Source organism: Bombina bombina, chromosome 6 (genome assembly GCF_027579735.1).
Source record: "Bombina bombina isolate aBomBom1 chromosome 6, aBomBom1.pri, whole genome shotgun sequence".
Classification (NCBI taxonomy): domain Eukaryota; kingdom Metazoa; phylum Chordata; class Amphibia; order Anura; family Bombinatoridae; genus Bombina; species Bombina bombina.
The window spans coordinates 807,837,311-807,864,169 of NC_069504.1; positions in this window are offsets into that span (position 1 = coordinate 807,837,311).

Sequence of the window (26,859 nt, forward strand, 5' to 3'; positions counted from 1 at the left end):
TCTCATTAGGGTTTCAGTGAGCACATTGTGCTCGTAGCAAGAGGTATAAATATCTACTCACTATCCTTCAATGTTGTTTATACAGAGCACTTATTAGGAGTACTTATAGAAAACACTGCCAACCAGTCTGTATGTTAAGTCCCTTAGGTGTTAGGCTTCCTAATTCGTGATTCCATCTGGCCTCTTTCTGAAGGAGGATTTTGGCCCTGTTGCCACCTCTCCTCAGGACTGGTACATTGTCGATAATTCTAAACCTTAGATCTTTAGCCGTGTGGCCCGCCTCAAAAAAATGACAGGCCACAGGTTAATCAGACCTGCCAGTCTTGATGGCTGTTCTAATACTTGAACGATGATTCACCATCCTGGTTCTTGTGTCATCACTGTTTTTTCCTGTATAGAACCGCCCATAAGGAAAGTAAAGGAGGTAGATGATAAACTGCGTGGTGCATGTGAGGAAGTATGGATCTGATATTTCTTTTTGCACTCTAGATGTTGAAAACTATTACCAGTATGCATACTGTTACAGTAAAGGTTACGCTCGAGCAGGAGTGCAAGATTGCGCTCCACTTGTAATCTACATCCACATACGGCAAATGATGGGGGGGTTTAGCTATTGAAAAACAATTGCAGTAAAAATAATGTTAATTTCTTTTAAAATTTTAAAGGGACAGTAAACACCTTGTAATTATAAGATATTTCTGTTGTATTGGTATAGAATAACATATCAACCAAATTTTAAAGGGACACGAAACTTAAAATGTGTCTTTCATTATTCAGATAGAGCATATAATAGCTAACAACTTTTCAGTTTACTTACAGTCATGACCAAAAATATTGGCACCCCTGCATTTCTGTCAGATAATGCACCACTTCGCCCAGAAAATTGTTGCAATTACAAATTTTTAGGCATTCTTGTGTTTATTTCTTTTGTTTGTATTGGTATGACACAAAAAAAGTGGAGAAAAAAAAAGCCAAATCTGACACATTCCACACAAAACTCCAAAAATGGACTGGACAAAATTATTGGCACCTTCTCAAAATTGTAAGAAATAATTGCATTGTATGTGATGCTCCTGTCATTTGTAATTAAACTCACCTGTATCAATTAATAGGTGCTGACAATATAGAAATCACACCGGCAACCAGTTAAAATGGTGAAAAATGTACTCAACCTTTCTGTTGTGTGTCTCTGTGTGTCACACTGAGCATGGAGAAAAGGAAGAGCAGCAAAGAATTGTCTAAGGATTTGAGAACAGAAATTGTGGAAAAGCATGGACAATCTCAAAGTTACAAGTCCATCTCCAGAGCTCTTAATGTTCCTGGGTCCACTGTGCGCAACATTGTCAAGAAGTTTACAGACCATGGCACTGTAGCTAATCTCCCTGGACGTGGTCAAAAGAGAAAAAATGATCAAAGATTGTAACAAAGGATTGTTTGAATGGTGGATAAAGAACCTCAATCAACTTCCAGGCAAAATCAAGCTGACCTTCAGGCACAGGGTACAAATGTGTCAACTCGCACTATACGCCACCATCTGAAGGAAAATTGCTGACACTGAAACATAAAAAAGCCACATTAGAGTTTGCCAAAACTTATCTGCTGTGGACAGACGAAACAAAATTGCATCTTTTTGGTAAAGCCCATCATTCTTCTGTTTTCAGAAAAAAAAATGAGGCTTTTAAAGAAAGGTATACAGTCCCCACAGTCAAACATGGTGGAGGTTTACTGATGTTTTGGGGTTGCTTTGCTGCTTCAGGCACTGGACATCTTGATTGTGTACATGGCATTATGAAATCTGAAGACTACCAAAGAATTCTGTGGTGCAATGTATGGCCCAGTGTCAGAAAGTTGGGTTTCCGTCAAAGTTCATGGTTCTTACACAGGACAATGACCCAAAGCGCACATCAAAAAACACTCAGAAATGGTTTAAGATAAAGTGCTGGCGAGTACTGAACTGGTCAGCAATGAGTCCAGATCTCAATCCCATAGAGCACCTGTGGAGAGATCTCAAAACAGCAGTTGGGAAGAGGAACCCTTTCAATCTGAGAGACTGGAAGCAGTAGGCGAAAGAAGAGTGGTCCAAAATTCCAGTAGAGAGATGTAAGAAACTCATTGTTGGTTACAGGAAGCAAATGATTTCAGTTAACTTTTCTAAGGGGTGTGCTACCAAATATTAAATTGAGGGTGCCAATAATTTTGCCCAGTCCATTTTTGAAGTTTTGCAGGGAATGTGCCAGACTTGGCTTTTTTTTCTCTCCCCTTTTTTGTGTCATACCAATACAAAGAAAAGAAATAAACATGAGAATGCCTAAACATTTGTAATTGCAACAATTTTCTGGGCGAAGTGGTGCATTATCTGACAGAAATGCAGGGGTGCCAATATTTTTGGCCATGACTGTATATGATCAATTTTGCTTCATTCTCTTAGTATCCTTCTTTGAAGAAGCAGCAATGCACTACTGGAAGTTATCTGAACATTTCAGTAGGTCAATTACAAGAAGCATATAAGTGCAGCCACCAATCAGCAGCTAGCTCCCAGCTCCAGAGCCTATTTTTATATGTTTTTCAACAAAGGATACCAAAGGACAAAGCAAATTAGATAAAAGAAGTACATTGGAAAGTTGCTTAAAATAGTATGCGCTATCTGAATCATGAAATAAAAAATTGTTTTTCATGTCCCTTTATTTTTTTTAAACAAATTAACATTCTTTTTAAAAAGAGTGCAAAATAAATAATGAAAGTATATTGCAATTTTGTTTCATTACTCATAACTAATGTTTACTGTGTTAAAGTGTTTACTGTCCTTTTAAAACCTGGCTGATAAGTTATTCCACAGCAACACAACAGAAATGTATTTTAATTGCAAGCTATTTACTGCCCCTTTAAATTCAGTTCCAAACCAGGACAGCAATGTACTACTGGGAGCTAGCTGTACACTGGTTAACTAATAACAAGAGACAGATTTGCGTAGCCATCAATCACTAGCTTGCTCCCAGTAGTGCATTACTGAGGATATTTGCTTTTGCTTTTCAACAAAGGATACCAAGAGAACAAACTTAATTTGAGAACATCAGTGGTTTTAAAAGGAATATGAGGATGGTAGTAGATTATATTTTGATAAAGTAAACCTAGGTTGACAAAACACAAAAAGAAATGAGATGTGACGTCACTTCCATTTTGTCTGTGAAGAGCTGAGATGGAAGCTGACTAATACCGTTGCTGTTTTACTTTACTCCTCTCTAAAGATCGCTATTGCTGTAGTGACAGCAGGCTATCAAGTTTGGATTTTTTTTTTTAAATACCATAAACTGGACTATGCTTCTGGAAATTACAGTTGTTCTTGGGACAGTTATCTTTGGAAAATAAGATTGGGACTTCTTAAAATATATAAATATAGATAGATAGACAGACAGATGATTGATTGATAAATAGATAGATATAGATATATGTAGCTTCTAGACATTACAGTTGTTCTTGGGACAGTTATCCTTAGAAAATAAGATTCAGACTTTTTAAAATATATAAATTTAGATAGATAGATAGATAGATAGATATTGAAAAAGATAGATAGATAGATGATAGATAGAGACAGACAGATAAAAGGATAGATAGATAGATAATAGATAGCTTTATTGATTTATTGATTGATTGATATATTTAGATTTATGTAGCTTCTAGACATTACATTTGTTCTTGGGACAGTTATCCTTAGAAAATAAGATTGAGACTTATTAAAATATATACATTTAGCTAGATAGATAAATATAGATATATTTAGCTTCTAGGTATTATAGTTGTCGTTGGGACAGTTATCCTTGGAAAATAAGATTGTGACTTTTTGAAATATATAAATTTAGATAGATAGATGGAAAGATATTGAAAGATATAGATAGATAAATAGATATGTAGATAGATAAAGAGACAGACAGACAGATATATTGACAGACAGACAGATAGATAGAGACAGACAGATAAAAAGAGAGATAGATAGAAAGATTGATAGATAGATAGATAGATAGATAGATGATAGATATTGAAAAATATAAATAGCTAGCTAGATAGATAGATAGATAGATCGACAGACAGATAGATTGATATATAGATAGAAAGATATATATATATATATATATATATATATATATATATATATATATATATATATATATATATATATATATATATATATATCTTCTAGAAATTACAGTTGTTCTTGTTACAGTTATCCTTGGAAAATAAGGCCTAGATTTAGAGTTCGGCGGTAAAAGGGCTGTTAACGCTCCGCGGGTTTTTTTCTGGCCGCACCATAAATTTAACTCTGGTATCGAGAGTTCAAACAAATGCTGCGTTAGGCTCCAAAAAAGGAGCGTAGAGCATTTTTACCGCAAATGCAACTCTCGATACCAGAGTTGCTTACGGACGCGGCCGGCATCAAAAACGTGCTCGTGCACGATTCTCCCATAGGAAACAATGGGGCTGTTTGAGCTGAAAAAAAACCTAACACCTGCAAAAAAGCAGCGTTCAGCTCCTAACGCAGCCCCATTGTTTCCTATGGGGAAACACTTCCTACGTCTGCACCTAACACCCTAACATGTACCCCGAGTCTAAACACCCCTAACCTTACACTTATTAACCCCTAATCTGCCGCCCCCGCTATCGCTGACCCCTGCATTACACTTTTAACCCCTAATCTGCCGCTCCGTAAACCGCCGCCACCTACGTTATCCCTATGTACCCCTAATCTGCTGCCCTAACATCGCCGACCCCTATGTTATATTTATTAACCCCTAATCTGCCCCCCACAACGTCGCCGACACCTACCTACACTTATTAACCCCTAATCTGCCGAGCGGACCTGAGCGCTACTATAATAAAGTTATTAACCCCTAATCCGCCTCACTAACCCTATCATAAATAGTATTAACCCCTAATCTGCCCTCCCTAACATCGCCGACACCTACCTTAAATTATTAACCCCTAATCTGCCGACCGGAGCTCACCGCTATTCTAATAAATGTATTAACCCCTAAAGCTAAGTCTAACCCTAACACTAACACCCCCCTAAGTTAAATATAATTTTTATCTAACGAAATAAATTAACTCTTATTAAATAAATAATTCCTATTTAAAGCTAAATACTTACCTGTAAAATAAATCCTAATATAGCTACAATATAAATTATAATTATATTATAGCTATTTTAGGATTAATATTTATTTTACAGGCAACTTTGTAATTATTTTAACCAGGTACAATAGCTATTAAATAGTTAAGAACTATTTAATAGTTACCTAGTTAAAATAATTACAAATTTACCTGTAAAATAAATCCTAACCTAAGATATAATTAAACCTAACACTACCCTATCAATAAAATAATTAAATAAACTACCTACAATTACCTACAATTAACCTAACACTACACTATCAATAAATTAATTAAACACAATTGCTACAAATAAATAAAATTAAATAAACTATCTAAAGTACAAAAAATAAAAAAGAACTAAGTTACAGAAAATAATAAAATATTTACAAACATAAGAAAAATATTACAACAATTTTAAACTAATTACACCTACTCTAAGCCCCCTAATAAAATAACAAAGCCCCCCAAAATAAAAAATTCCCTACCCTATTCTAAAATACAAATATTACAAGCTCTTTTACCTTACCAGCCCTGAACAGGGCCCTTTGCGGGGCATGCCCCAAGAATTTCAGCTCTTTTGCCTGTAAAAAAAAACATACAATACCCCCCCCCCCAACATTACAACCCACCACCCACATACCCCTAATCTAACCCAAACCCCCCTTAAATAAACCTAACACTACCCCCCTGATGATCTTCCTACCTTGTCTTCACCATGCCAGGTTCACCGATCCGTCCTGGCTCCAAGATCTTCATCCACCCCAAGCGGGGGCTAGACATCCACTGAAGAAGTCCAGAAGAGGGTCCAAAGTCTTCCTCCTATCCGGCAAGAAGAGGACATCCGGACCGGCAAACATCTTCTCCAAGCGGCATCTTCTATCTTCTTCCATCCGATGACGACCGGCTCCATCTTGAAGACCTCCAGCGCGGATCCATCCTCTTCTTCCGACGACTAGACGACGAATGACGGTTCCTTTAAGGGACGTCATCCAAGATGGCGTCCCTCGAATTCCGATTGGCTGATAGGATTCTATCAGCCAATCGGAATTAAGGTAGGAATTTTCTGATTGGCTGATGGAATCAGCCAATCAGAATATAGTTCAATCCGATTGGCTGATCCAATCAGCCAATCAGATTGAGCTCGCATTCTATTGGCTGTTCCGATCAGCCAATAGAATGCGAGCTCAATCTGATTGGCTGATTGGATCAGCCAATCGGATTGAACTATATTCTGATTGGCTGATTCCATCAGCCAATCAGAAAATTCCTACCTTAATTCCGATTGGCTGATAGAATCCTATCAGCCAATCGGAATTCGAGGGACGCCATCTTGGATGACGTCCCTTAAAGGAACCGTCATTCGTCGTCTAGTCGTCGGAAGAAGAGGATGGATCCGCGCTGGAGGTCTTCAAGATGGAGCCGGTCGTCATCGGATGGAAGAAGATAGAAGATGCCGCTTGGAGAAGATGTTTGCCGGTCCGGATGTCCTCTTCTTGCCGGATAGGAGGAAGACTTTGGACCCTCTTCTGGACTTCTTCAGTGGATGTCTAGCCCCCGCTTGGGGTGGATGAAGATCTTGGAGCCAGGACGGATCGGTGAACCTGGCATGGTGAAGACAAGGTAGGAAGATCATCAGGGGGGTAGTGTTAGGTTTATTTAAGGGGGGTTTGGGTTAGATTAGGGGTATGTGGGTGGTGGGTTGTAAATGTTGGGGGGGGGGGTATTGTATGTTTTTTTTTACAGGCAAAAGAGCTGAAATTCTTGGGGCATGCCCCGCAAAGGGCCCTGTTCAGGGCTGGTAAGGTAAAAGAGCTTGTAATATTTGTATTTTAGAATAGGGTAGGGAATTTTTTATTTTGGGGGGCTTTGTTATTTTATTAGGGGGCTTAGAGTAGGTGTAATTAGTTTAAAATTGTTGTAATATTTTTCTTATGTTTGTAAATATTTTATTATTTTCTGTAACTTAGTTCTTTTTTATTTTTTGTACTTTAGATAGTTTATTTAATTTTATTTATTTGTAGCAATTGTGTTTAATTAATTTATTGATAGTGTAGTGTTAGGTTAATTGTAGGTAATTGTAGGTAGTTTATTTAATTATTTTATTGATAGGGTAGTGTTAGGTTTAATTATATCTTAGGTTAGGATTTATTTTACAGGTAAATTTGTAATTATTTTAACTAGGTAACTATTAAATAGTTCTTAACTATTTAATAGCTATTGTACCTGGTTAAAATAATTACAAAGTTGCCTGTAAAATAAATATTAATCCTAAAATAGCTATAATATAATTATAATTTATATTGTAGCTATATTAGGATGTATTTTACAGGTAAGTATTTAGCTTTAAATAGGAATTATTTATTTAATAAGAGTTAATTTATTTCGTTAGATAAAAATTATATTTAACTTAGGGGGGTGTTAGTGTTAGGGTTAGACTTAGCTTTAGGGGTTAATACATTTATTAGAATAGCGGTGAGCTCCGGTCGGCAGATTAGGGGTTAATAATTGAAGGTAGGTGTCGGCGATGTTAGGGAGGGCAGATTAGGGGTTAATACTATTTATGATAGGGTTAGTGAGGCGGATTAGGGGTTAATAACTTTATTATAGTAGCGCTCAGGTCCGCTCGGCAGATTAGGGGTTAATAAGTGTAGGTAGGTGTCGGCGACGTTGTGGGGGGCAGATTAGGGGTTAATAAATATAACATAGGGGTCGGCGATGTTAGGGGTAGCAGATTAGGGGTACATAGGGATAACGTAGGTGGCGGCGATTTGCGGTCGGAAGATTAGGGGTTAATTATTTTAAGTAGCTTGCGGCGACGTTGTGGGGGGCAAGTTAGGGGTTAATAGATATAATACAGGGGTCGGCGGTGTTAGGGGCAGCAGATTAGGGGTACATAAGTATAACGTAGGTGGCGGTCGGCAGATTAGGGGTTAAAAATTTTAATCGAGTGGCGGCGATGTGGGGGGACCTCGGTTTAGGGGTACATAGGTAGTTTATGGGTGTTAGTGTACTTTAGGGTACAGTAGTTAAGAGCTTTATAAACCGGCGTTAGCCAGAAAGCTCTTAACTCCTGTTATTTTCAGGCGGCTGGAATCTTGTCGTTAGAGCTCTAACGCTCACTGCAGAAACGACTCTAAATACCAGCGTTACAAAGATCCCATTGAAAAGATAGGCTACGCAAATGGCGTAGGGGGATCTGCGGTATGGAAAAGTCGCGGCTGAAAAGTGAGCGTTAGACCCTTTAATCACTGACTCCAAATACCAGCGGGCGCCCAAAACCAGCGTTAGGAGCCTCTAACGCTGGTTTTGACGGCTACCGCCGAACTCTAAATCTAGGCCTTAGATTGGGACTTTTTAAAATATCTAAATTTAGATATATAGATAGACAGATAAATCGATAGATAGATAGATGGATAGATAGATAGATATTGAAATAGATGATAGATAGATAGAGTCAGACAGACAGATAGATTAGATATAGATGTATGTAGCTTCAATATACAATACTAGTAGGTGTTCCAGAATGTTGACAGTGACATAAGTTATATAAAACATGTAACACCACCTATTCGCTGACTTCCTATAAAGCAATGCGTAGATATTTTTGGACTGGTAAGCTGAATTATAAAGTTTGGAATCACAGCTGCCTGAAGGATGTCTTTATTTCTTAAATTCTAGTCAGCACGCTGAGACCAGCATGTACTTTTCTTTAAAGTCACCATAACCTACTTATCATCCATTGGCAATCTGGATGCCATTCTGGGACATTCTTTAAAATTCTATGAAATGTGTAATCAGAAACATTTCCTCAATTATATATTTTTTTTATTCACAAAGAGAATAAAACATACCCAGGACTCCAACTGCTCAAAATATACTTTGTTTTATTTTCTTCCATCTTCTTTCAGTTTTGAGGCTTTTATGTAGATTGTATTCTTAAAAAAAAAAAAAATCTTATTCCTCTTTTATTACTCAAAATTGTTCTATCATTAAAAAAAAGCAGTTAAAAACATTAAAAATATTTTTGTGGGGGCGGAGCTTGGCCACACAGGAATATGGTTGCTTAAATTAGTAGCTCTGGAGCCCTAAGTGTGTTTGCCAGTAACTATGGGCTAAATCCTTACACAAACCCTCATAAAACTGCTGTAGCAGATAGGGGATTCCCCTTAGCACCCACAACTTCATACCTCTTCACGCAGGAAAGTGCACACAAGCCGTCAGAAGCCGCATTTGCAAAGTATGCCACCAGGCCTGCACCAGCTGCGACAGGAGCCGCTCCATCGAGTACCACTTACATTGATTGCCTAAAAAGTTATCAGCGGTCGCATACAAACTGTTTTCAGTTGCGAAAATAGCATAGCGAGTTGCATGTGCACAGTTGCACTTCAAGGTTCCGTCTGATTGTAGTTATAAGCAAGGGAGCGTGCTCTCAGTATATTACATAGGGTGCATGGTGAGGCTTCGATTGGCTGAAAGAGCTGTCAGTCAAATCACAGAATAAGAAGATCTGTGACAGAGGCTGAATTGAAGCAGTCAACGGAGCCTCACAAAACCTGTGTTTTATCGAAGTTGAATTAGAGTCAAAATAAAATAAGCACATCGATATGCTTAACATTACTAGAGGTTCCAATATTTTAAAAGTTAGTAAGGTGAATTTACCATCACCCAGGGAAAAGGTCCATTGTGTTGAATGACCTCCAGAGGATGGGAGGTGACATAATACTTCTTCAGGAGACCCATTTTAAAAAAGGCCACAAACCTAAATGGTTCCAAAAATGTTACACTCAAGCATACTTTGGATCAGGGCCAAATAAAAAAAATGGAGTGGGAGCTTTGTTCCATGCGAAGACCTCTTTCCAGCCCTCTCATATAGAGAAGGACCCTGAAGGATGCTACATCATAATCACAGGTCTCCTTTACGGAAGACCTATAACCATTGCAAATATATACTTTCCAAACAAGCAGCAGGGATCATTCTTTAAAAAAATTACTCAAAAGATTCTGAAACCCCAGAAAGAAGTTCTTTTCATTGGTGGCAATTTTAATGTCTCTTTAAACCCTTTAGTGGACACTTCGGACGACTCCGAAGCACTACCACTAAGACACTCAAAACACTAGCCTCCCTTCTAATAGATTTGGTAGTACATGAAGTCTTGAGAATTACACACCCGAGCACAAGAGACTACACCTACTTTTTACACTCACACAACAAATACTCCAGGATAGATTACATCTTTACTGATACAGCAGGTCTATCGACCATTTCAGACAGTGCAATCAAACCCATATCATGGGCCAACCATACACCAGTATCTTGTACAATACAATGGCCAGACACACTCGTTTCCTCCTATGTGTGGAAATTGGATGACACATTACTTTACAACCCCACAGTCCAAAACGACATTATCAAAACATTACACAATACTTCCAAATCAACACATCAGATAACTTACTGCAAACCACAGTGTGGGAAGCACACAAGTGCGTACTGTGAGGGGAATTCATCAAAATCAGGGCCAGACACAACAGACTCAAAAGAGAATGCCTACAAACCCTACTCGCCCAACTATCTCAAAGTGAATCCCTACATGAAAAACACCCCACAAACACTGAATATTCATCAGCACTAGAACACGCCAAATGTACGCTACTACAGCATTTACAAGAGGAATACCAAAGGAAAGCGCTTCTCCTGAAGCAAAAATACTTTGAACAGAGTAATAAAGCAGGCATGCTATTAGCCTGAGCTATTTCCCGCAGAAAACTTAAATATTATGTACACAAGATAACTGACCACGTAAAACCGCATCATGATGCAAAAACCATAGCAAATTCATTTAGAGACTATTATAAAGCTTTATATAATTTAAGCTCATGCAACACACCGCCCTCAGGGAACTCCCATACTAAGCTTCAACCCTCTCCCATACAAGAATACCTGTCCACAGTAAATCTGCCATCCCTTTCCAAGGAGGAAAAATCCTCCCTAGAAGAACCATTCACATTCACCGAAATCCTAAACACCGTCAAGGAACTCTCATCGGGGAAAAGCCCTGGACCTGATGAACTAGGCACCAAATATTATAAAATATTTGCCCATATTCTTGCCCTCGCCTACTGGAGATTTTTTTCAATCACATGTCTGACACAGCCTCCCTTCCCAGCACAATGCTGGAAGCCCATATAATAGTGATCCCAAAACCTGCAAAGCCTCCCACAAAACCCAAACATTTTTGCCCAATATCCCTACTCAACACTGACATTAAAATATTTGCCAAGCTTCTAGCTAACAGACTTAAGACATTTCTGTCACAACTTTTCTCAAATGACCAGGTGGGATTCTTTCCAAACAGAGGGGTCCAGAGATAACACCCTCAAAGTACTCCAATGGATCACTCATGCACACAACGTCTTCCATCCCTCTCTCCCTCCTTTCCACCAATGCCAAAAAGGCTTTTGATTGCGTCAGCTGGCCCTTTATGTTCTCTACACTATCGAAAATGAATTTAGGTCCAAAACTAATCAACCTACTTTTCACTCTACTCCTCGCCTAATGGCAAAATACATGTTAACGGATAAATCTCGGATCATTCACCATCACAAATGGGACAAGGCAGGGAAGCCCCCTCTCCCCCCTACTATTTGCAATAACAATCAAAGTTCTAGCCAGCAAAATAAGAGCCAATTACAAAATAGAAGGAATCCAAATACAGAACATGGAGTACAAACTAGCCATGTATGCGGACAATGTTCTGCTTACTTTGACCAGCACGACACAATCTTTACCAGCAGTGCTGGAGGAGTTTGAACAATATGGTTTAGTTTCTAATTTCCATCTTAATCTAAACAAGAAAAAACTCCTCAACATATCTGAACCCCAAGCCAATTTCTGCACTATCAAGAGAACTAGCCTCATAAAAATAGTCCAAAACGAAATCCGATACCTAGGCATAATTATCAAGCCCCACATATCTGATCTAATTGAAACTAACTACAAAAAACTCAAAAAAGAAATTACCGCAGACCTATTGAGGTGGAAAAACAAAACCATATCGTGGTTGGGCCAAATTAATGTAGTTAAAATATATCCTACAAAGAGCTCTGTATATTCTCCAAACCATCCCCATATCACCTAGCAATTCACACATTCAACACATACAAAAAGTCATAGAAAACTACATATGGCAAGGAATAAAACCCCATAATAAACAAGCATACACTCTACAGACCTCGTACAACAGGAGGTATGGGCCTACCGAACCTCCACATATACAGGCAGGCGATATTATTATAGAGAATAGCTGAATTGTGCCAATACCCACAACACAAGGCATGGGTAAAACTTGATGCAGACATTTTAAATTTAAGTAACGTTGGTTCCTTTGCCTGGACACCCGCCCCCCTTTAATGACTGCCTACCCTTTAATAAGAGAAACCCTTACAAAGTGGGACAAAATAGCTGCAACACAAAGTAACATCTCAACACCAAACTCCCCCTTAACCCCAATGCGTGACAACCCAGCCATTGGCATCCATACTCCCACAACAGTGGGAAAACCCCACTTCCCTTAAATAGAATCACTATATACAATGCTATGCACCAGAACAAACTAAAAACTCAACAAGAACTCAGAAAATGGGACCCTGCCCTCTTCACCTCCTGGTTCCACAACTATCTCATTACATCATCTCACATAGATACAAACCCTAAATCACCAGAACATTGACACCATATGAAAAAATTTGTATACAAACAACTCTACCAACACACCTCATCTCTCATATTTATGAACTACTTCAAAACAACGGTCATAATAACTTACCCTCCTATGTGCACGGCTGGCATAAGGAGTTGGGGTTAGAACTTGATCCTAAACAGTGGTACAAAATCTTTGATCTTACAAAGAAATGTTTGATCTCAGCTAGAACCCAAGAAACACATTACAAATATCTGAGTAGATGGTACCCAACACCCCAAAGATTACAAAAAATATATCCCAATACCACAGGAAGGTGCTGGAAGGGCTGCGGAAAGGAAGGTTCATTGCTCCACATTTGGTGGAACTGCCCCAAAATCCAGGGTTTCTGGGGGGGAGGTTTTTGCGGAGATCAATAGAATACTAGAAATGTCTATCCAACCCAACTCAACACTTCTGCTTCACCACGTCATCCCAAAATTTAGCAGTATACTAAAACAACCAATATTCCAAATATCCCAGAGTGGAGAAGGCATGTTTCCACTCAACTACAACTGGAAAGATATCACTATCTCAGATCAGGAAAACCTGACTTATACAAAATCATGCTCCTCTGGGAAGGTACCACCTTTTAAATCTTAATTCAAACCAACACACTATCAACTCCTAGACTAAGAGACAACACACCCACCCCTTTAATGCCTCCTTCCCTCTAAAATAATTGCTTGACTCTCTCCCTTTCCCCCTAACTCCCCACTTTAGAACACACTCCCGAGCACGGACAGCCCGGCTTCCCCACATTTAAAAGAAAAGGACAACGAACGTTATAAGTTTATATTGTTTTTATTCAAAATGTATTTGTTGACATGCACAGTTGAAAACAACAAAAAGTTAAAATAAATGCAAAATAAAGCAAGGCCTGCATGAACTGAACAATCCACTAGAGTCAGCTCCCCTTCTACTTGAGGGGACTCAAAAAAACATGTCAGGGATAGCCGTAATTCCTGACCAGCAAAGAACTTTTGAACCTACAACAACTCATGGAAGGCCTTGACACACAATGTTAACTTTGATATACTAGTTTGTATTAAACTATTAACCATTGTAAATTCATTGTTAACCTGAATTTCTCAATAAAATATTTTTTGTTTGAGAAATTAAATGCTGTTCAAACAGGAAGTGCATGTGCACTGCTCACTGGTTAATAAGCATAATGCCCACAGAAAATGTTGGCTTGTTTAGAACAGGAACTTTGTGATTTTTTTTAATGATAATAATAATAATAATTGTGAAAAACATTAAAGAATAAAAATAATAAAAAATAAAGCTCTGTAATGCATTTTCTAGATTAAAAGCGGAGTGGTAACTGTTGCACACGAGAGATATTGGATATTTTTGCGCGTGAATAACTAGTTGAAAGTAAATGCAAACGTGTGAGCGTAATCGCGATTTTCGCCTGTTAGCGACTTCAGAGCTCTGGTTAACTGATACGCAAGACTAAAAAGTCACACAAAAACGCATCAAAAATACATTGTACAGTACAGTTACACTCATATTAACACTGCTATTCCTACACAGGCAGTCCCCAGGTTATGAACAAGTTCTGTAGGTTTGTTCTTAAGTTGAATTTGTATGTAAGTTTGAACAGGCACTTTTTTTTAGGTGAAACTCCTAGCCAAACATTTTTTTAGTTTTGTATAGCACAGGGAAAAGTTTGTTTTGCTATCTGTGCCCCTGTTCAGAAAATTTCACATCACTTTCTGTCCTGATTGTTGTGACGATCCGATTTTAAGTATTTTGGGTTGTCCTGGAAAGAAGGATTGGCGATAAAGTTCTATTTTCTCACGCCTAGATTTAGAGTTCTGCGTTAGCCATCAAAAGCAGCGTTAAGGGGTCCTAACTCTGCTTTTTACTGCCCGCTGGTATTTAGAGTCAGTCAGGAAAGGGTCTAACGCTCACTTTCCAGCCGCGACTTTTCCATACCGCAGATCCCCTTACACCAATTGCGTATCCTATCTTTTCAATGGGATCTTCCTAACACTGGTATTTAGAGTTTTGGCTGAAGTGAGCGGTACACCCTCTACTGACAAGACTCCAGCCGCAGAAAAAAGCCAGGAGTTAAGAGCTTTATGGGCTAACGCCGGTTTATAAAGCTCTTAACTACTGTGCTCTAAAGTACACTAACACACATAAACTACCTATGTACCCCTAAACCGAGGCCCCCCCCCACATCGGCGCCACTCTAATACATTTTTTAACCCCTAATCTGCCGACCGCACACCGCCGCCACCTACATTATCCCTATGTACCCCTAATCTGCTGCCGCTAACATCGCCGACACCTACATAATATTTATTAACCCCTAATCTGCCCCCCCCCAACGTCGCTGCTACCTTACCTACACTTATTAACCCCTAATCTGCTGACCGGACCTCGCCGCCACTCTAATAAATGTATTAACTCCTAAACCGCCTCACTCCCACCTCAAAAACCCTATAATAAATAGTATTAACCCCTAATCTGCCCTCCCTAACATCTTCGACACCTAACTTCAAGTATTAACCCCTAATCTGCTGATCGGAACAGCCAATAGAATGCAAGCTCAATCTGATTGGCTTGAATCTGATTGGCTGATTCAATCAGCCAATCAGATTTTTCCTAATTCCGATTGGCTGATAGAATCCTATCAGTAGGTTTGTTCTTAAGTTGAATTTGTATGTAAGTTTGAACAGGCACTTTTTTTTAGGTGAAACTCCTAGCCAAACATTTTTTTAGTTTTGTATAGCACAGGGAAAAGTTTGTTTTGCTATCTGTGCCCCTGTTCAGAAAATTTCACATCACTTTCTGTCCTGATTGTTGTGACGATCCGATTTTAAGTATTTTGGGTTGTCCTGGAAAGAAGGATTGGCGATAAAGTTCTATTTTCTCACGCCTAGATTTAGAGTTCTGCGTTAGCCATCAAAAGCAGCGTTAAGGGGTCCTAACTCTGCTTTTTACTGCCCGCTGGTATTTAGAGTCAGTCAGGAAAGGGTCTAACGCTCACTTTCCAGCCGCGACTTTTCCATACCGCAGATCCCCTTACACCAATTGCGTATCCTATCTTTTCAATGGGATCTTCCTAACACTGGTATTTAGAGTTTTGGCTGAAGTGAGCGGTACACCCTCTACTGACAAGACTCCAGCCGCAGAAAAAAGCCAGGAGTTAAGAGCTTTATGGGCTAACGCCGGTTTATAAAGCTCTTAACTACTGTGCTCTAAAGTACACTAACACACATAAACTACCTATGTACCCCTAAACCGAGGCCCCCCCCACATCGGCGCCACTCTAATACATTTTTTAACCCCTAATCTGCCGACCGCACACCGCCGCCACCTACATTATCCCTATGTACCCCTAATCTGCTGCCGCTAACATCGCCGACACCTACATAATATTTATTAACCCCTAATCTGCCCCCCCCCAACGTCGCTGCTACCTTACCTACACTTATTAACCCCTAATCTGCTGACCGGACCTCGCCGCCACTCTAATAAATGTATTAACTCCTAAACCGCCTCACTCCCGCCTCAAAAACCCTATAATAAATAGTATTAACCCCTAATCTGCCCTCCCTAACATCTTCGACACCTAACTTCAAGTATTAACCCCTAATCTGCTGATCGGAACAGCCAATAGAATGCAAGCTCAATCTGATTGGCTTGAATCTGATTGGCTGATTCAATCAGCCAATCAGATTTTTCCTAATTCCGATTGGCTGATAGAATCCTATCAGCCAATCGGAATTCGAGGGACGCCATCTTGGATGACGTCATTTAAAGGAACCTTCATTCGGTGTTAGGACGTCAGAAGAAGAGGATGGATCCGTGCCGGCTGCTTCAAGATGTACCCGCTCCGCTCCAGATGGAAGAAGATAGAAGATGCTGCCTGGATGAAGACTTCGGACCCTCTGGAGGACTTCTTCTGGCTGGATAGGATGAAGACTTTGGACCCTCTGGAAGACCTCTTCTGGCCAGATAGGATGAAGACTTCGGACCCTCTTCTGGATGGATCGGATGGTAACCGGCTGGGTGAAGACAAGGTCGGAAGATCTTCAGGGGCTTAGTGTTAGGTTTTTTAAGGGGGTTTTGGGTGGGTTAGATTAGGGGTATGTGGGTGGTGGATTGTAATGTTGGGGGGGTATTGTATGTTTTTTTTACAGGCAAAATAGCTGATTTCTTTGGGGCATGCCCTGCAAAAAGCCCTTTTAAGGGCTGGTAAGGTAATAGAGCTGTTAACTTTTTATTTTAGAATAGGGTAGGGCATTTTTTATTTTGGGGGCTTTGTTATTTTTTTAGGGGGCTTAGAGTAGGTGTAATTAGTTTAAAATTCATATAATCTTTTTTTTTTTTTGTAATTTAGTGTTTTTTTTTTGTAATTTAGTTTAGTTGATTTTTTTTTTTTTTAATAGTTTTTTATTGAAGTCATAAGCAAATTTAACAATTGTGACACATCCAACAATAGTGACATAGATGAGAAGTACAGTGCTATTACCATGATATTGCCAAGTCATCAATATACATTATGCCAACATAATATGCATGCATGAGCTTAAAAAGTGATACTCGATAAGGAGTAGTAAGAGGGTGGAGAAGCTATAGTTGGTTAATGGTATGAAGAAGCAAGAAGGTTTACTAGGCAATAGAGCTAGATAGAAGGGGTATATAAATCCTAGTTATTAAAGGTATTAGCAAAGAGTTTGGACTATCAGGATTAAGACCTCATTTTTATATTTTATATGATATGTAAACTAGAAGTGACCCCACCTTGTAAAAGATAGGTATACCATAAGATATTTATTCAGAAAAAAAAATATAGAAGCAAGGGGGGGTTGGTTTTATGGGGGTAAGGGGAGGGGGGAGATAGAGTATATTCTCCACGTCGTCATGAAGAGCAAATATAATCTAGTAGTAGTAGGATCGATGTGGGTTGGCTTATGTTTGGCCGCTTATGGACCAAATTAGCGGGGAGAGGGGTGAGGGAACGCAGCGGGCAAAAGCTGCTTAAAGTGGAGTGGGGAAGGGAATGGGGGGGGGGGGGCGGAGCCAAACAGAACAGAAGAGCAGGTATGGAAGGACACATTATATGGTTATAAGGGTGGACTTCGCAGGAGGGTCCTATTGTTTGAATAACTAATTGTGAGGGGCAAAGCTTTATCAGGTTAAAGTAATTATCTAAATGAGGAGTTATGTCCATATAAAGAGAAAGTAATAACAAACGTGTAGAATATGTAGCGAAGAGAAATCTAAAACTTAAGTATGGGGAGTAATGGGCCTCAACAGTCTCCCTGCAGTATTATGTGGAGCCTCTGACCTGTCTCATTAAAGCAAAAACTCTCTATATCTCCTGATGACTAGGTCCGTAGATAGAAAACAGATAAGTAATAATACTAGATTCTGCTCAAGGCTGATAAGGACGTCAATAAAACACTACAACATTTGTTATAGTAATTTAACCTAGATAGTGGAGTTATTTGGGGAGAAGTTCAGCAATAGTAATGCCTTATTAAATAGTCCTGGAATACTCACATATTGAAATCGTTAGGAGCTAAACCATATGTTATGCAAAATAATGAAAGCATTTTATAAGGGTACTTATAGCTAAGGTGATTATTAAATATTATGTGGAAAGGAGGGCATTATAATGTCTGAAGTATAGGAGATTTCTGAATGAGCCCCTCTCCTAGGGAAGTGCCATCTATAGACGATACAGGAAAAGGGAGTAGGGTTATGACCCGCAGGCAATAAGTACCAGCGGGAAAGGGAGGAAAGAGGCTGAACAGGAGCGGATATATATACTAATACTGTGGACCAAACTATAGAAAATTAGGGATAACAGTCCTATAGACACCAATAATGATAGCAAATGACATATAGTATAAAAATAACCCAACATTTAGGTAACTTTAACAAATACTTAAACATCTGAATATCTGAATGTTGAGATTAACAGAATTACCTCTGAAATAGGAGACAGCTCGTAAGTGAGCCCATACAATAGATATAAGGAATATTCGAGGAGAAGTGCTAGTCTGCGAAATGATAATAAGTGTCTCCATATCAGTTAGTTAAGCTATCCAAGCCTCAACAGCAAGAGTGAAGTCATAGTCATTATAGGGTGGTTCCCCTAAAAATATCACAAATTTTATCTAGCCCTCTCATTACAGCCAAAAATATAATTTCCTTTCATTTGAGGGGACAACCTTTTAATATATCAGTGAGTTGAAATTGATATAAGGGGGGTTCAACAAGTCTCACCTACAAAGCCAAGGCACAACCATTCTATATAAATTAGGAGCAGGCAGGTAATACAGTAAGATAGTATCTCAGCAACGTTATAACAAACAGAACAATATAAAGCCTTATAGGACTATGCACCACCCACTACCCATCAGGACTAATGCAGGATGTTAAATACAGATATAGGTTAACTTGTCTCAAGCCCAGTAAATACATGGAGGACTACATGATATCGTTAGCACGCAGACAAAAATGAGCAGTTTATACTAATAGGGACTTATCAGATATCTCCATGTGCAAAGGTGGCTATTATTGTAGAGAAGGAGACCCCTTGGTACATCATACTATGATGACTGAAAAACTGTGCGAAGCAAGGGAAGGCATAGTAAGGAAATATTAAAACATCTAATATATAACAGACATCACGTAAAGTATTATTAACTTATGTCTCCTGGCAGATAACATAGGCCTGGGTAGGACCCTTTTAGAGATACCTATAGTCATCAAGTCAGGAACTAAAGCAAAACTCAGAACATAATAAACAGATAATAGTTAATTAAAACAGCAACATGCTAAGTATGTGTAAGCAGTGTCCAGGGTGATGGAGGGGGTAATAATTAAGTATTTCAGCGCATTCCAGTTACTGATAACCTATGGAGTGCAAATCTTAGAGAGAATATCCCCACTATTTTTGTGAACATAGTGCCTACTTAGAGAAAAGTCACTATAAACGTTATAATAAGAAATAGTACACCAACCCTGAGCAAGCACACACAGAAAAATCCTGTAGTACTGTAAAGTCTTTCTACGTATGGGGGTTAACATAATAAATCTATACATCCTAAACGTATACAAATACATGTCACAAAGACTAGCGTGTTCGCTAAACTCACAATATTTGAATATTTGAAAGGCATCCCTAGGTCTAAGAAGGAATAACATGAGGGTGCGAATTATCTATTCGCCTGTTGAGATATTATTAAAGGCATGTTCAGACATTCTAGGTATAGACACAATGTTGGGGTGGGGACAGTGGTCTACGGAGAATTGCGTGTGGAATGTCCAGACACTGCCCCAAATTTGTAGGTAATAAAAGTTAGTAATTAGTTCGGGAGCAGCCAAAAACAACCTAGCCGATGCCTATCTTGAGATTCATCAAGGGTCGTGAGCAGATTAATCCACTGCAGAGTAGCTTTGAGAATACAGGAGCTGAGTTGAACTGGACGATCTGCGTTCTGTTATTAATCTGTGTCCGGAACCAGCCTGCTCCTGAAGTGGCCAATTCTAGGGCCATGCGTTCAGCAGCTGAAACAGTGGAGGCTTTTCCTTCTTCTTTGCGCACCGAGGAGTTTATTGTCTCCTTAAGTACCACAGGATCTCTGTTACCGCTGGAGTTGGAGTCTGATGACCCTATAGAGATCGGTGTGTTTCCTGCAGACCAGGCAGCAGCTTGTGAGGCGAGATGCTGGCGTATATCTGTGCCTGACGGGGCTAGTTTGTTTTCAGATTCTAACCTCTCTGGTGGAGAGGAAGAGGGGGCGGCCGATAGAGCGCCCGCATGTAGAGTCAGCTTTGTGTGGGGAGCATATACCGCTCCAGAGGTATCTCGCGCTGAGACAAGTTCCTCACATAACTCGAGGAAATGAATGTCCAGTTGTGCCTCTAATTGCCGCAACAAATATGCGATCGCCGCCATCTTGGTTAGGTGTCGAGTCTACCGTGGAATAGTATATTTTTGAGGATTAGCCATGTGGGAAATTAAGTTAAATGGTGTTGCTGTATTTCATGAGAGAAGTGTATACTGAGAGCTGCTATTGATACATATAAGCCACGCTACTGACCGGCCCTCCAGACCTTGATAGATAAGGCCGCACGATGGTTCCGTAAGCAAAGTGTATAAGTTCCTTCAAATTTCTGTGCCTTCGACTTTTCCTCAGCCCCAATAATACAGCTATTCCTTCTGGACTTGAAATTGAAAGAGCTTGGTTATAATTCTGAAGGGAAATAGCTGTTTAAAGTAGATGATAGCAGGAGCTTCCTCAGAACATGTCTTACTTCTTCGACGGTTAGCTCCGCCCCTCCTAGTTTAGTTGATTTAATTGTAGGTAATTGTAGATAGTTTAGTTAATTAATTTTTTGATAGTGTAGTTTTAGGTTTAATTGTAACTTAGGTTAGGATTTATTTTACAGGTAATTTTGTAATTATTTTAACTAGGTAGCTATTAAATAGTAAATAACTATTTAATAGCTATTGTACCTAGTTAAAATAAATACAAAGTTGCCTGTAAAATAAATATAAATCCTAAAATAGCTAAAATGTAATTATTATTTAGTTAGAATAAAATTATATTTAACTTAGGGGGGTGTTAGGGATAGACTTAGCTTTAGGGGTTAATACATTTATTAGAGTAGCGGCGAGGTCCGGTCAGCAGATTAGGGGTTCATACTTGAAGTTAGGTGTCGCAGATGTTAGGGAGGGCAGATTAGGGGTTAATACTATTTATTATAGGGTTTGCGAGGTGGGAGTGCGGTGGTTTATTTAATACATTTATTATAGTGGCGTCGAGGTCCGGTCGGCAGATTAGGGGTTAATAAGTGTAGGTAAGGTAGCGGCGATGTTGGGGCGGCAGATTAGGGGTTAATAAATATAATATAGGGGTCGGCGATGTTGTGGGCAGCAGATTAGGGGTACATAGGTATAATGTAGGTTGCGGCGGTGTCCGGAGCGGCAGATTAGGGGTTAATAATAAAATGCAGCGGTCAGCGATAGCGGGGGCAGCAGATTAGGGGTTAATAAGTGTAAGGTTAGGGTTGTTTAGACTCGGGGTACATGTTAGGGTGTTAGGTGCAGACTTAGAGAGTGTTTCCCCATAGGAAACAATGGGGCTGCGTTAGGAGCTTAACGCTGCTTTTTTGAAGGTGTTAGGTTTTTTTCCAGCCCAAACTGCCCCATTGTTTCCTATGGGCGAATCGTGCACGAGCACGTTTTTCCAGCTAGCCGCTACCGTAAGCAACGCTGGTTTTGAGAGTTGAAGTGGCGGTAAATATGCCTCTACGCTCCCTTTTTGGAGCCTAATGCAGCCCTTCAGAGAACTCTCAATACCAGCGTTATTTAAAAGGTGCGGGGGGAAAAAAACACGCGTAGCTAACGCACCCCTTTGGCCGCAAAACTCTAAATCTAGGCGTCAGTTTGTAAGTACCAGTTGCACTTAAGTCGGATGTCTGTAACCCAGGGACTGCCTGTATATATCTGTGTATATCTATACCTATATATAATCATATATATTTGTAGGTATAGATATATATGTGTCATGTATTAGCCTGTCTTACTGCCCCTTTAACAAATTTCCCAGGTTCACCTTAAATACCAGCATTCCACTTCCTTCCTTGCTTGGTATTGTTCTTCTGCAACTAGCTAAGCTGCATCCTGATTAGCTCTACCGCTCTAGCGTGTCACTCCTCCATCGGCCAGTCTCTGCTGCCTGTCTGTTCTGTTCACACAGCGCTAATGGATCTGCCGCCTCTGTGACGTCACACGCCAAGCAGGGCGCCTGTCAGCTCTCCTCTCCACAGCACTACCGCTGCATCCGAGCTGTCCTCAAAACTCTGCTTTACCGAACTCTCTTGCCTCACCTTACCAGGTACTTAACCCACACGGGTTGCTATGTATTTTATGTTACTACTATGGCCATGCTCACTCTGTCTTTATTGCGCATAATATCAGCTTAACACAGTGTTACTGTCTATCCCCTGACTACAAGCTCACTGTCAGGCTGCTGTTTACCAATCTCCCCATACATGCTGCGACAGCCATTACCTACCTGTGAGCCCCTGTTCACATATTAACTGCTACCTGTGCATGTCGGGCTATTACAAGTTACTTAGGGGTAATGTCTATGTAACTGCTCACTGCGCAAACTTGCTACAATTTCTCATTATATCACTATTCAGTGGCTGTGGTCCAACCTATACTTTGTTCTATTGCAGGCATTGCCTGTGATCCTGACAGAAATACCAAGCCCTTTACAAACATGGACCCAACTGAAATGGCCTCACACATACAAACACTTACTAATAAAGTAGATCTCCTAACTGAAGGACTTACTACACTTAAGCTAGAGAATGACAATTTAAAAACATACATTAAGGAAGTTGTGGAAAGGAAACCCCCTCCACAAGAACCCCATATCAGCTCCCCTGAACCCTTCTCTGGGGACAGAAATTTTTTTAGGGAATTTAAAAACTCCTGCTACTTATTATTTACCCTTAAGCCTTTCACTTACCCCAATGATAGGGTAAAAGTTTTGACAACAATTTCCTACCTAAGAGCTGAGCCCAGGGCCTGGGCAAATACTTTTCTTGAACATAAAGATGACATTCTCAATTCTCTAGACTCCTTTTTCTCCATCGGCTGCGGGAATCTTCTTTGTGAAAAACAAGGATGGTTCTTTCAGACCGATTGTGGACTACAGACAACTAAATAAAGTTACTATAAAGAATCGCTACCCCCTGCCCCTTATCTCCGAATTATTAGAGCGTCTTGAGGGATCCAAAATTTTCACCAAGCTGGATCTCCGCGGAACTTATAATTTGATCAGAATGCGGGCAGGAGACGAATGGCTGACGGCATTCCGTACTCGTTACGGATTATTCGAATATGTCGTCTTGCCATTCGGTCTCTGCAATGCCCCTGCCACTTTTCAGCATCTGATCAATGATATCTTCAAGGATATATTGGACTCCTTTGTGGTAATTTATTTAGACGACATTCTCATTTTCTCTAAAACCCTAGCAGAACATAAGAACCATGTCCGCCAAGTCCTCGCACGTCTTCAAAGTAATTCATTGTTTGTGAAAGCAGAAAAATGCATCTTTCATGCCAACAGCATCCCTTTCCTTGGATACATCTTATCAGACAAAGGCATTTGCATGGATAACAACAAAATCCTGGCAGTTTTGAATTGGCCAGTTCCTACCACTAGGAAAGAAGTCCAAAGCTTTCTTGGATTCGCCAACTTCTATAGAAAGTTCATTAAAAACTATTCCATGCTCGCAAAACCCCTTACTAACCTAACTAAACAGAACATCAAATTCGATTGGACACCTTCCACTCAAAATGCTTTTGACCTCCTAAAAAAAAGTTTCACTACAGCTCCCATACTCAGATATCCTAACACAGATTTACCTTTTACATTGGAAGTGGACGCATCTGACTTTGCTCTTGGTGCCGTCCTGTCCCAAAGAGATACCTTTCAACAACCTCTACATCCAGTCGCCTACCATAGTATATACAGATCACCGAAACCTGCAATACCTGAAGAGCACCAGAACTCTCTCAGCACGCCAAGTTCGTTGGAACCTTTTCTTTTCTAGGTTTAATTACCTCATCACTTACCGACCAGCAAACAAGAACGGAAAGGCAGATGCTCTATCCCGCTTGCCTGATACACAGCATCACTCACCTACCCCTCAATTGGTCATCCCCAAAGAAAACTTTCTTCTCTTCCTAGTAGATACTATTCCGTATCTACGGACAGAACAAACTAAAGATCCAACTATACCATTAAACCTACTACTAAAGAACACTGAAGATCTCTATTGCTACCAGGGAAAGATATACATCCCACCTTCACTTCGTAACCAGCTACTGAAATCTGCTCATGACTCACCTCTGGGTGGACATTGTGGTTTAACTAAAACCAAGGATTTACTACTCAGATCCTACTGGTGGCCTACCATCACATCTGATGTGGCCATGTACGTTAACTCTTGTCACATTTGTACTACTACAAAGAGAATTAAAAGACCACCTTTCGGTCTACTACTATCTATACCTACTCCGGATAAGCCATGGCAGCACATTGCTCTTGACTACATCGTCGACTTACCTAAATCTGGTAACAACACAACCATTCTTGTTGTTGTGGACTTATTTAGCAAAATGCTCCATCTGATACCATATCATAAGTTACCAACAGCTGCTGAAACCATACACCTGTTAATGACTAACGTTATTAAACTACATAGATTACCCACGAAAATACTCACAGATCGTGGATCACAATTCACCAGTGCCCTCTGGTCTGCGTTCTGTAAACAATTTTGCATAGAGAAGAGACTGTCTTCCTCCTACCATCCACAGACTAACGGACAAACAGAGCGCAGCAACCAGTGGGTCGAGCAGTTTCTACGCTCTTATTGTCATACTGCACAAAACACTTGGTCCCAATACCTACATCATGCCGAATTTGTCTTTAACAATACTGTACACTCCACTACCAAACAGACTCCTTTCTATACCAACTATGGGTTCCACCCCAAATTCCAATACCTCCCCGAAAAAATTCCGGATCATCCACACATTTCTGATCTCACATCCACAATTATCACCAACTTTGCAAACATCAAACAAACCATCGATGCTGCTAAAGTTGTACAAAAGAGATATTACGATCGTAAGCATATTCCTCCACCGACTTACTCTGTGGGTGATCTTGTTTGGCTCTCCACCAGAAATCTTCGTTTGTGTACACCCTCAAGGAAACTTTCACCTTTATTCATAGGTCCTTTTCCTATTCAGCGTATCATCAACTGTAATGCTGTACGTCTTACTCTACCCCCCAAGCTAAAGATACACCCTACATTCCATGTGTCATTGCTCAAACCCTACAAACATTTACGTGACCATCTAACTGGACAATCTTTACCCCCGGTCTCTATTGACCCCAATATGGAGTACGAAGTAGATGACATTCTAGACTCTAGACGTCGAAGAGGTATTCTTCAGTACCTGATTAAATGGAAGGGTTATTCCTCGGAACATAACTCTTGGGAACCATCATCTAACATATCAGCTCCTAGATTGATCTCCAGTTCCATCAACGGAACCCCGATCATCCTGGTTCTTGAGCACCGGAGTTGCTCTTTGGAGGGGGAGTCCTGTCTATATTAGCCTGTCTTACTGCCCCTTTAACAAATTTCCCAGGTTCACCTTAAATACCAGCATTCCACTTCCTTCCTTGCTTGGTATTGTTCTTCTGCAACTAGCTAAGCTGCATCCTGATTAGTTTTACCGCTCTAGCGTGTCACTCCTCCATCGGCCAGTCTCTGCTGCCTGTCTGTTCTGTTCACACAGCGCTAACGGATCTGCCGCCTCTGTGACGTCACACGCCAAGCAGGGCGCCTGTCAGCTCTCCTCTCCACAGCACTACCGCTGCATCCGAGCTGTCCTCAAAACTCTGCTTTACCGAACTCTCTTGCCTCACCTTACCAGGTACTTAACCCACACGGGTTACTATGTATTTTATGTTACTACTATGGCCATGCTCACTCTGTCTATATTGCGCATAATATCAGCTTAACACTGTGTTACTGTCTATCCCCTGACTACAAGCTCACTGTCAGGCTGCTGTTTACCAATCTCCCCATACATGCTGCGACAGCCATTACCTACCTGTGAGCCCCTGTTCACATATTAACTGCTACCTGTGCATGTCGGGCTATTACAAGTTACTTAGGGTTAATGTCTATGTAACTGCTCACTGCACAAACTTGCTACAATTTCTCATTATATCACTATTCAGTGGCTGTGGTCCAACCTATACTTTGTTCTATTGCAGGCATTGCCTGTGATCCTGACAATATGTTACCAAAATAACATAAAATATATATTTAGAAATAGTTATTTAAGAATAAAAAGAACATATTTTTCTATGGGAAGAAAATTGCAATGTGAAAT